The following is an 11413-nucleotide window of genomic DNA, read 5'->3' on the forward strand; positions in this document are numbered from 1 at the left end:
TGATAAACATCGCCTACCGTTTACGGTTCGTTGCGCACGAGATCCCCACCAAAGGGGAACGCGATCTTATTAGCCCAATCGACCAAGAGTTCCCAAAATTTATGACCAAAAATAATACCTCCTCCTCCTCCTCTCGATCTTCGATAATTCGATACCGTTTGGAGGAGGACAGATAAATCGAACCGCGTTACTGCCCCCATTTAGTGTGGAAGTTTCGATCGAAAACGATTTGTAGCGTCGTCCACCGTCATGTTTGTCTCGAGTGCGCCCGAAACACGCCAACGCAGTGATGCCGCCGACTTACCCAAACAGTAGGAGGAAGCGTATGGCGCTCGTGACGTGTGCCATAAGTACGCACAATGATCAATAAACCTTTAAATTGGAGCAGCAACATATGCGCTATTGTGTGTGCTGTCTTTGCCTTTTTTGGGTAAGCGGTGGGCCCAAACATTGTGATATGACTTCGCAATGCGATCTGCTGCTTTGGGGTGCGCAAGGGCGTGTTTTCAATAAAGATCCGATATTCGAAGCCTCTGGTGGAGTCAAATTACAGACAAATACCCTTATTTGTGCCAATGCAACTCTCTAGTGGAGAGGCCACCCGAAGCAAGTCAAGTATATCCGCGTAGGACGTGCTTGGTTAACACCTCCGCACATCTTGGATCTATTCCCGTAACGTACCCATACCGTACGAGATCTTCCAGGTTTTTGTGTCGGAAACTAAGCACTACTATCGCATAGAATCAAGACGAATGGCGTTAAGGAGGAACAATCAGTAACTATTTTTAAGAGCACCGTGACTCATTTTGCGAAAGGTTAAGCAACCTGACATTTCGGACGATTGCTCTCCAAATTGCTCTGGACGACTGGACGAGAGTCATTGGAAATAAAAGACTTGTCCAGAAACAATAAGCACCCAAGATGAAGTATCACCATACGAGTGAGACGGCATTCAGCAAGGCTCCAAGGCTCTTCCCACACAGTATTCCATCGATCAAACATCTAAATGACAACGGAGACCCACTGACTGTACGTCCTCCGCCCACCCTTGAAAGGAGCTCACGGGAAATAACCATCAATCAAATTGGCAAACATGATACAACATTTGGTGGAAAACGAGCCAAACTTTCCCAGGTTGCAGAGTAAAACGAGCGTGGCCGGAAATAAATAACAAAAAAAAAACAAACTTCCATGACCCTCACACAGGTGCGTTACATTCGTTGCTGGAGGACTGCTGCACCCCAGAGCATTGCCTCTAATCATGCACAACTCAACTTTATTCGATACTGTTTCGTTTGGTTTGTTGTCTTTGCTTTCCAGAAGGGGACACCGTCCCAACAAGAAGAAGTTGCGTCCCTTACGGGGTTTGATTTTGTCTCCCACGGAAAGTTTAATAAGGTTTTCAAGGTTTTTTTTTCTATCCTTTCGTTTTGTTTCGTGATACTGTACACATAGCGTGAACTATTTTATGTGCTTGTGTTGGTAAAAAATTAGGAACTGCGTCATGCTTTGGGAGATTTAACCTCCGAAAGGTCATATTATACGTAGATAGTACAGGACAGTTGTGGAGCGAAATATAAGGGCGTTTATTAAGGACGACGAAAGGAAAGAATTACAACTATACAGGAGTTAGGACTAATAGTTGTTAGATACGTTGTAGTACATGGAGCCAAATTCACGTTTCTATTGAAGAATTTGTCACACATTGCCAGCAACAATTGCCTTCTTTCTCAGCGAGAGTCTGTATAATATACTCAACTGACACTACTATTAAAATTCTTGAATCTAATTAGCCTTGTATTTAATATAAGGTTCGAATGAAGTATTTCCATTTACTAATTTCAAATTACTGGATTACTCGTTTGCGGAGTACTAAAATTTCTTCCTCAATATCTCGTCTAGTTTTTTCGTTTGGAACTCATAAGATCGATAACAAATACAAGCTTAACTGCTAGAAATCTAATATGCTTAATGTCAATAAGAATAAATTCTAAGTTTCTGGTTTAAAATATCTAAAATATCTATCTGGATTTCTCCATAGCAACAGCTCATTACTTGGTTGCTTGGTAATATAAACCCAGTATGCCATTTAGCAGGCACAATCTAGTCGGCCGGGACGCCAAAAAGATTAATATACTCCAAGACTAATGCAATCTATAAGGTTACTTTGATCCGATAGTTCTTTGGACATCATACTTACTTGCTCCAATCTGCTCACGGACGAGCGTCATTATCTGCCAATCCAATACCCCAGAGCATTCTTCTAGACGCGTCATCGACATCGCCAAGAAATCTGTCAACTGCGCAAGTGTTTGGTCTATAAAAAGCTACGCTCCGTAATTTAAACTATTTTTCACCGTGCACTCGTCGATATTTTTTGGTTTTGTTCCCATAACCAGCAACTTCAAGTGCTTCCGTAAAGTTTCGCAAGTGCGTGCGCAATAAGCTAACGCTGTCACCAACACCAACACTAAGGATAAGCGCAACCCTAACGCTGTCACCAACACTGTGCCATCGGATACGCGTTTAATCCGACCAACTACCACTAATTTCCCGTCTACACCGCACGCTTCACTACGCACTACGTTAGATCCTATCTCCCGAAATACGCCCAAAACTTAGGCTAATGGATCGCACTCCTCCCGCATCAAATCCTGCTCCACCACTGCTACATGGCACTGCTGCACCATCCTCGCCTTCGGCCGCACTTTTGACGGTTCCTGCATATGTTTAAGCTGCTTCCAAAGGATCGCGATCAGAGCACGGCTTCCTTGATCGCTTGCATTACGCGACAAAGCACTAAATCCTTCCACGTGACCTGTGGGTATCGGCTGCAGGGAGTTCACCAATAACCGCGTGCCAGCAACAAACTTTCGGGCCCCCTCCGTCCGTCCTGCGAGTGGGCCCACTGTCCCAGCAACCCCACGATCACTACCAGTGCCCGATGCCGCAATTAGCACCGCTCTATTCGCACCGACAAACATCACCACGAGCACTACCTAACCGCATAGATAACCTGTACCACGCATTTCGGCCCCGATCGTCACCGCTGCCGCTGCCACAAGATCACAAACACCGTTCCTGCACCGATTATCACAAACGATATTCAAACCTTAAGGTTTTATTATCAAAACACACGTGGCCTGCGTACAAAAACCACTGATCTTCGAACATCCATAGCCGACAATGCCTTCGATATTGTGATCTTCACTGAAACCTGGCTCGATAACACGATCCCGCCTTCGCTATTGTTCAACGATAACTATATTGTATTCCGCTGTGACCGCAATCCACACACATCGCTTGTAAATCATCTTTAGCCACTCACCAGTGGCCTGTCGCAGCCTCTCTCTCGAGTTTGTACTAATATCGATTAGGCTCTCTAACTTAGTACTCTTCATTGGCTGCATGTACATACCACCTGCAATCGTGTCAACGCAGACACTTTCACTTTATTGAGTGATGAGTTTAATATGGCCTCTGCTAGATAACAGTAACAACGACATGCTTATCCTTTTTGGCGATACCAACTTACCCTCTCTCTAGTTTGGGTACCTGAGCATCATTCGTCTCCCTTCGGAGCCACATCCTTCACGCACTATGTGTCAAACCCATCGTCGGGGGACGGACTTTCTGCAAACGAACTGTTCCAATTAAGCGGTGTGCGTAATGATTCAAATCGTCAATTCGATTTAGTTATCGGTAATCTGCCTGCTGCGCAAAAGTTTTCGACAATTTATCGCTCCATGTTATCGGTGGTGCGGCATGATAGCCATCATCCTGCTCTCGAATGCACCGTCCAACTTGTTCCCGTTGCAGCACCACTGCTTAGGGATTATTCGTGCGAAAATTCAGTTCAGTTTAACTTTAAGAAAATCGATGTTTGTAAACTCCGTTCCTTATTATCCGCTGCTGACTGGAGCCCTTTCCATGAAGCAGCTTCCTTGAATATGGCATTATCCTCTTTTAATTCCATAATCTCCTCTGCCTTTCCACACTGTTGTCCTATCCTCAAACCTCCACGTCGCCCTGCATGGTCCAACAGAACCTGACACTCATTGAAGAGGGACAAAAAACGAGCGTGAACATCGCTGTGATCATAACAAACGTTTATACAAATTTGCTTCCAATGGTCCATCCGTGCTGAGTGTTTTCCTGCTTTGTGGAAATTTAGTTGGCTAGTTCCGATCGTCAAAAAAAGGAGATCGGACCTCCGTAACCAAGTACAGAGGCATATCGTAGCAATTTGCAGCCTCCAAAATCCTCGAATCTGTAATCCATGCCCAGCTACTACCCCTTGTTCGTAACTGTATATCTGTGATCCAACATGGCTTCAGGCCCATGAGGTCTGTTTAGTACAAACAGATTGATGCAGGTCGTCAAGTAGATGCTATCTACACTGACCTCCAATCTGCATTCGATCATGTCTCCCCCATTCTATCCTTTTTGCCAAACTCCGTAAACTTGGTGTCGGAAATCCTCTCCTATCCTGGCTAAACTCCTTCCTTTGTGAGCGTTTTTGTTCAGTAAAGATTGGAGCATCTACCCCCTCAATACCCTTCGCTTGCCCCTCTGGCGTGCCCCAAGGCAGTGTCCTGAATACTTTATTGTTTACCCTTTTTTATCAACGACATCTGTTCTGTCCTCCTCAATGAATGTTTCCTCATGATCGCAGATGATCTACAATTATTCCCACCGGTCTCCTCTTCCTCGGACTGTATGTTACTCCAACGTCATCTTGATTGTTTCTCGGCTTGGTGTTCGTCCAATGGTCTTTCGCTATCCCTTCCCAAAAGTTAAAAAAAGGGATAGCGTAAAGGTTATCTCCTTCTGTCGTTCTCCTCGTCCTATCTGTTTTATGTATACATGTTGTGATACGTCTATCCTAAGGCTGTCATCGGTGAAAGACTTAGGTGTATGGCTGGATGACAGATTTTACCCTCCATTACGACAAAGTCATAAGTAAGGCCTATGGTACACTTGGCCTCCTCCGCTGCATTGGATCTGATTTTTCAGATCCTATATGTTTGAAGGCTCTGTACTGCAGTCTGGTGAGACCAATACTAGAGTTTGCGAACATAGTGTGGTCACCTTCCTCTTCCTCTTCCATCCTCAGATTTGAAAGAGTGCAAAAAGCGTTCACACGTTATGCACTTCGTAAAATCTTTGGCTCTGGTTTTCAGCTCCCCCCTTATCCTAACCTCGCTCTTAAGGAGGGGTCTCCTTGGGCTTGACACGTTAAAGTCTCGCCGAATCCAGGCTCAAGCAGCATTCACTGCCTCTGTCCTGCTTAACGAAGTTGACGTCCCTTAATTTCTTTCCTGTATTAATTTGTATGTCCCGTCCCGTGCTTTACGTTATCGTCCTCCTATATCTATTGTCAAATGTCGTACACGGTTTGGCAGCCGTGATCCCCTTCGCGAATGCTTACTCCTCCTCTTCAATGATGTGGCCGGTCTGTTCGATTTCAATTCCTCCCTTACTGCATTCCGGGCTCGTCTTCGATCCCATGCTTTCCCAAATCTTGTATTCTCTCGTTTTCTCCCAGAATCCTCACCCGCTTCCACTTCTTAGGTTTACTTTAAATTGTAAGTAACTATTTTGTTAAACCCTACGTGGTAGACAAAAATAAATGAAATGAAATGAAAAATGAAATGAAAATCACTCCATCTTGATTTGGGTCCACCAAGCCTCCTCTGTCCATGCGGATAGCCTAAAAGGACTATACAAGCTGGCTCGTCAGGTGTCATTCTCATGACATGACGAGTCTACCGGAGCCTGGCGAGTCTAATCCGCTGTTCGACAGGGAGTTTGCCGTACAGCTCGTAAAAGTTCTAACATCTGGGACCCAAAATCCTTCTCAGCATCTTCGTATTAGGTCAGTTTTGATTTCAAGTTTGAAGTTGATTTGAAGCTGCGGTGTTTGTTAGTACTGGCGCTATGTCAGCTGTTATAGCTGGACATCAACAATGCTTATCCATCACCGTTATCCATCACCAAAATTTCTTGAGACCGAAAAGCAATAAACAAACATCTAAATCTCAAACACCATAAAGGGGTGTTCTCTTTACAAGGATAATTAAATTTTAATAGATTTATAGCTTGTCAAGTTGCGACCACTTTTAGCATCTCTCATTGTGGGATGCTAGACACGAGAGTCCTCCAGAGAGTTGACAAACACAAACAACACGGCACAACCAACATACTCACCAGGGAGTATGTATATCGGACTGATAATCGAATTTTCGGCCGAGAAATTCATTTTGGGTAAAATCTAACTTGATCATCTCCCACGAACTTCGGGTGTTTTTGTGGGGAGTCTTTGCTTTTGATTTACGACCATCCTAGATCCAACTAACCCGTACGAAGCACGTACGCCACCCGTTTTGCCAACGGACGCAGCACGTTTCCAATCCGAGATGGATTTTGTGGGATTTTCCCATTTCGTTGGCACACACCGCGTGTGGTTGTTGTGCGAAGAGAAGGTATCTCTATGTAACCAACGCTACCCCAAAAACCCAGCAGCACACACATATGGGTTCCTGTGCTTTGTTGCGGCATAAATCATGTAACAACTTTTCCATATACAGTCAAAACCGGGCCGCGCGCGTTTGCTTCCCCTGGTGTGTGTGTGTGTGGGTTGATTGGAGAAGGCGATTCTCACTGAGGTGCAAACTTCAGGCCGGATGATGGCAGGCGTGCTGCAACACCATCGTATTCTCAATCAACCGCCTTCGGCGTGTGGCTCTTGAAAGCCCACGGTCCCAAACAGCCGATAGAGGGCTGCTGTGGCGCCACGGCCTACGAGATGCGGTGTCCCTTTTTGCGTGGTGGTGTTTCGATCCGGTTTCAGCTTTTTTTTTGAGATGCAATGCAACCGGTGGATTGGTTTGCCACGAAAACTAGGCAGTGCTGCGAGCCAGCAAATGTGGCTATCGTTAAATCACTCGTACCAACCATATTCAGTAGCTTGTTTTAAGAGAGAGAGAGATCTCCCTCCTATATATGCAGCAGGTTTGAATGTTTCAAGAGTGCAAGAATGCGCTCGAATCGCAACTGTTTCCGTCGGTTCCACTTTAAATGCTTGCTGGCCAATAATGCTTTTGCCGTTATAAAGTACAGTTTCAATGTTGACATAATGGCGCTACATGTTTTGCTGGCCGGGTGGCTCCAAGATACGAGAGCTTGTGTAGAAGTTGCCACCTTCTGAATGCTTCTGCACAGATGTTTATTGGAAAAATCTCATTTTCCACACCGCACGACTAGAACCAACGTGGTGTCTGGATGTCAGAGGTGAAATGAAGCGATCACGATCACGTGCGTGATCCAATCGTACTCTCTTCCGACACCTCCGACAACACATTCACGAACTTTAGCGAAGCGCGTGATACAATAAGTCATCGCATTTGTCACGGCATTCTTCTCAACGCTGCAAGCGTCAACCGTCAAGACAATTTTCACACCATTTACGGTGGGGTGGTGGTGTCGCGGGTTTGATTAACGGCTGGTGTGGTCAATACAGTGCAATTTTCACACGCGCATCTGTACGATTCTGCACGAAGAATCGATAATGATTATTTGTGTACGGTAATCAAAGGGGTGGAAGGCATCATTAAATCGATCACGAACATTGTCTGCTGAAGAGATGTGAAAAAGACTGAAAGAATGTTAAGATGAAGTTAAAAGGAATGTCTCACCTTCCGACACACACAGATGTGCACAGGAGGCAGCAGTTGCAATCAAAGTGAAAATACTTCAAACCGCGGTATGCTAAACACCCGTGTGTGTGTGCCCGAGAATGCGTATTCCGTGGACGCTGCAACCAACTGTTCACCGTTTCCGTTGACGAACAGGTTCTCCTTGACCATCCAGTGGGCATTCAATTTCAAGTACCAAGCCCGCCCGTACAACCCGCTGGGCCCGTGTCAGTTGCATCAGCGTAGCGCCCCCTCGTTCGACAGAAGCCCGATGAATGGTTTTTGTATGGGGCGCGCTCGTTAAAACGTAAGCAGCCACAAACCTTGGCATTTCTCCCTGAAACGCATTTCTTACTACAGGAATAAGGGGAATAATGTAAGTAAATAAGAAAATTAAAATATAAGTGATAAAACGACCATCATCTTCAAGGTGCTGCAGCAAAAAAAAAAATTAAATTGAAGAACTGAAACATGTTGCAAAATGATTAAAAATGGATTAAAACAAAACAATAAGAAATAATAAACATAAAAATATGATGAAGTGTTATGTATTGTTGCTAAATGTAACAAAACAATAAAACATGAAATATAAAACATCTAGAAGTGTTGATGTAAAAGATAGACAAGAAAAAGGAATCAACCAAATAAGAGGCAACAATTGTAAAATAAGAAAACTTTAGCGAAAATGAAAAGATAACGATAAAGAAGAGGACAATATGAGGAGCAACATGAAAAGTACAACTGATACAAATTAACACAATTCATACAAAGTATTGAAAAGCACTGAACAAACAATCGCATACCGAACATTTTTGTCTCCTTTTTGGCTTAGCGACCTTTTAGGTAATAATTGCTGTATAAAGGCTTACCTAGTACTAATGAGTCACTTGGTTGTAGGAATGGATCACTTTGCAGACGAGTGCGAATGGGGCCCCTTCGACCAGAATGGGCTCTACAAGTTCGATTTCAAGTCGAACTCACAGTCCTGCGTCGCTGCTCCAACTTTCATGCGATAGTAGACTTTACCTTATCAGAATTCCAAAATAATTCTACTATGTATAATCGGCTGTTGAACCTTAGAGCTGATGAACCGATCAAGAGATGAGACAAACATGACCTGCAAAACCAACGAGACCAACCCTAGCCGACATCTAGCAGACTTTCATTCTCAGCCGTTCGACTCCAAATACAGAATTCAGGCTAGTTAATTTACCGATCAATTAATATGAACCACATGTCCCATACCAATGGTCTAGAACTGTGGCTCCTTATCCAGAATTCAGATTATCTGATTAACCAATCAACAGAAGAGATCCATAAGCTAACCTAACCGTTATCGATAGCAGACTTTCATTACTAGACGTTACTTTACATTACTAGACTAGACTAGAAGCTCTTCCTTTTTGTTTTCTGGCTCACATGGCGTTTAATGCTGAATTCAGGCTACCTGAACAGCAGACCTTCGATACCAACGACATCAATGAGAACTCTGGCTCCAGCTGCAGAATTCTGTTTATTCGAATTATCTGATCAACGGAAGAGGTCCACAAAACCTTCGACATCAACGAGATCAACTCGAACCCTAGGGTCCAGATACAGAAATCAGATTAGTTGAATTAGACGATCAACAGATGAGACATGATCCCACATGATCTCCGTTTGGAAAAAAAAACTAGAACTCTGGTTTCAGATTAAAAATTTTGATTAGTTGATTAACCGATCTACAGAAGAGGTCCATAAGACCTTCAAGAACTAGCCTAACCAATATTTATAATAGTCTTTCATTACTAGACTTCTAGCAATAGATACAGAATTCAGTACAGTTTAACAAACCAGAACAGAAGAGACCCACAAGACCTTCGATATCAACGAGATCAACCTGAACCATAGACTCCAGATGCAAAATTCAGTTTAGCTGATCGAACTGGGACTTACAAGGACTCCGAAATTAACGAGACCTAGCCAACCGCTTGCAAACTTCCATATCGAAATGAAGCTACCGGTGAAACTATCCAATTGTTCCAATTTTCTTTCGAGTTACGAAACACAAAAACAAAACGCGCAAATTTTGGTAATAAGTTGTTAAATAAAGGCATACTTTGCATTTTGCCAATTATATATATGTATGTATATATTCGCACAGGCGATTTTAACTTGTCTTAGCCAAATCAGAGGAGTTTGCGGGTTTCATTACTACACGGCAGCCTTAATCTGCATCCTTCTTGAACCCTAAAAAGCACTTTCACTAATGGTCGTTACACGGAAAGTAAGTAATATAAGAGTTCTTCTCGAACATGTTTTTCTTTTTGTTACTCTTTACTCCCACAGTAAAAGAGGTAAAACCGTTGCATTTTTAGTATGGTTTTTAATCCAATCTTTTAGCCAAGCCATCTCCCTCTCTCTTTCTCTCTTCCTCTACCACAGCAAAAGCCAGGACATGAAACTCCAATCTTATAAAATTCATCCCCAACACCCCATTCGGATTTTCTTTTGCAGAGCACACACACACGAAAGCTCCCTCCTTCGTTTTGCTTGTTGAACCAAGAGGCGGCGGGGGAACTTTCGATAAATAATAAAAAAAAACACAGATTCAGTTTTGTTTTTTCTCTTTTTTCTTGTTTCGTTTTCGTGTGAATGGTAATAGAGGAGAGGTATTATTCGTTTGTTTTTTGTTCCACATCTTTTCATTTGCTCTTTCGATAGTTTTTAAGAGTAACACGCGCGCGCTTGTTGTTTGTTGTTGGTTGACATTGTTGTTTCCTCCCCCCCCCCCCCCCCCCACGGCATCGAACGCACACGCACGCACGGAACGTTTTAAGAACACAAAGGAGAACAATAATATTTAAAAAACCGTATTACTGGTACATGTAAAAACACACTTTCATTTTCACTAAACGGAAGGATAAAAATACAATTCTGGAATGAAAAACAGTAACAGTTTTAAACCGTGCTTTTAACTCACACACGCACGCGCGCGCTCGCGACGGGGCAGTGTTGGTGTTGTTCACGTATCGTGCGCGCCATATTTTGTAATGTTTTCTTCTCCTCGCAATGAAAAAACGATATGGATGAGACGAACTCTGTATGACGGGGGGGCAGGATGATGGATGTGTGGTTCCCGTTGAGGCCGGGGGAGAATAGTACACACACACACACTTTCTCTCCTCTAAACGGTCTGATAGCGCATACAGCCCCTGTGTCTCTCTCTGTGTGTGCGGCGCGCACGGGGAGGGATGATATGCTCTTTAGCGCGCGGGGGTTGTTGTTGGCATAAGAATACTGAACTACTCCTTCTTCTCCCGTATTACAGGGACAGAAGACAGGGGGGACACGACGATGTGCTACTGCTGTTTCGGGTGCAGGTGCCTTTGTGTCTGTGGGTGTGTGTTGTGTGAGAAAACAAGTTCGAAGGAAAACGTTCCTTGCCGAATGGCGTTCCTAATACATCCCTGGCCTTAAAAACTAGGACATAACCCTTCGCTCTCCTTTAAGGATTCGCCTCCTAACTGAATGCAACGCGCGATCTTTCTTGTTAAATAAATACAATAATCTTGCCCAAACACAAACAAAACCACACACACACACACCACACCCGGTGGAAGGGGTGAGAGATCCCCCTTCCCAACCTGTTCCCATCTGCTATAATAAACCGTTTACGGTAACGGTACGATCGTTTCTGCTGAACTTAGCTTAGCTATCTCCGCTCTCCCCGTGAA

Source organism: Anopheles moucheti, chromosome 2, assembly GCF_943734755.1.
Source record: "Anopheles moucheti chromosome 2, idAnoMoucSN_F20_07, whole genome shotgun sequence".
In the NCBI taxonomy this organism is placed as follows: Eukaryota; Metazoa; Arthropoda; class Insecta; order Diptera; family Culicidae; genus Anopheles; species Anopheles moucheti.